Source organism: Alosa sapidissima, unplaced genomic scaffold, assembly GCF_018492685.1.
Source record: "Alosa sapidissima isolate fAloSap1 unplaced genomic scaffold, fAloSap1.pri scaffold_527_ctg1, whole genome shotgun sequence".
NCBI lineage: Eukaryota > Metazoa > Chordata > Actinopteri > Clupeiformes > Clupeidae > Alosa > Alosa sapidissima.
In genome coordinates this window covers 10,001-10,767 of record NW_024582151.1, presented here as the reverse complement: position 1 = coordinate 10,767, position 767 = coordinate 10,001, and the positions used below count along the sequence as shown (strand labels likewise).

Here is a 767-nt window from a genome sequence, read left to right as displayed (position 1 = left end):
GGAGGGAGAGAGAGAGGGAGGGAGAAAGGGAGGGAGGGAGGGAGAGAGGGATGGAGAGAGGGAGGGAGGGAGAGAAGAAACCCAAGAAACCTGTCAAGCAGAGAGGGGAGCAGGAGCGGAGAAACGTTTCTCTCGTCTCGACTCTACTCTCAGCTTTCCTTTCATTTCCTTTTGCTTTCTTTCTTTCCTACCACTCTATTCTCTCACTCTTCTTCCTTCTCTCCTCCCTCCCTCTCTCCCTCTCTCCCTCTCTCCTCACCCTTCTTCTACACTCTTTCTGAGGCAGCAAGAGAGAACGAGAGAGTGAGAGTAAGAGAAACAGAATGCATGAGAGAGAGAGATAGAAAGATATAGATAGAGAGAGAGAGAGAGAGAGAGAGAGAGAGAGAGAGAGAGAGAGAGAGAGAGAGGAGAGAGATAGAGAGAGAGAGAGAGAGAGAGAGAGAGGAGAGAGAGAGAGAGAGAGAGAGAGAGAGAGAATGAGGGAGAGAGAGAAAGTATAGAGGCAGAGAGAAAGAAAGAGGGGAAGAGAGAGAGGTAGAGGTGATCCAAGGTTAAGCTGTCAGAGGCAGCCATTAGCTTCCCCTCTCTGCTGCCCCTCTCCTGGTTTAATGCCCCAACACTGCCCCACACACTGCCCCTCTCCTGGTTTAATGCCCCAACACTGCCCCACACACTGCCCCTCTCCTGGTTTAATGCCCCAACACTGCCCCTCTGACAGACAGGTAGATAGATACATAGACAGACAGACAGACAGACAGACAGAC

The 767-nt window shown here is 51.2% G+C and overlaps 1 protein-coding gene across 1 annotated transcript in view; it reads right to left on the bottom strand.

Moving 5' to 3' along the window:
* Positions 1-512: 512 nt before the first annotated feature.
* Positions 513-767, bottom strand: part of LOC121700859 (receptor-type tyrosine-protein phosphatase delta-like) — a 7,237-nt gene continuing 6,982 nt past the window's right edge. Inside the window, exon 7 of the mRNA XM_042084075.1 lies at positions 513-767. This exon is cut by the window's right edge and continues 459 nt beyond it. The gene's annotated coding sequence lies outside the window, so the exon portion shown is untranslated.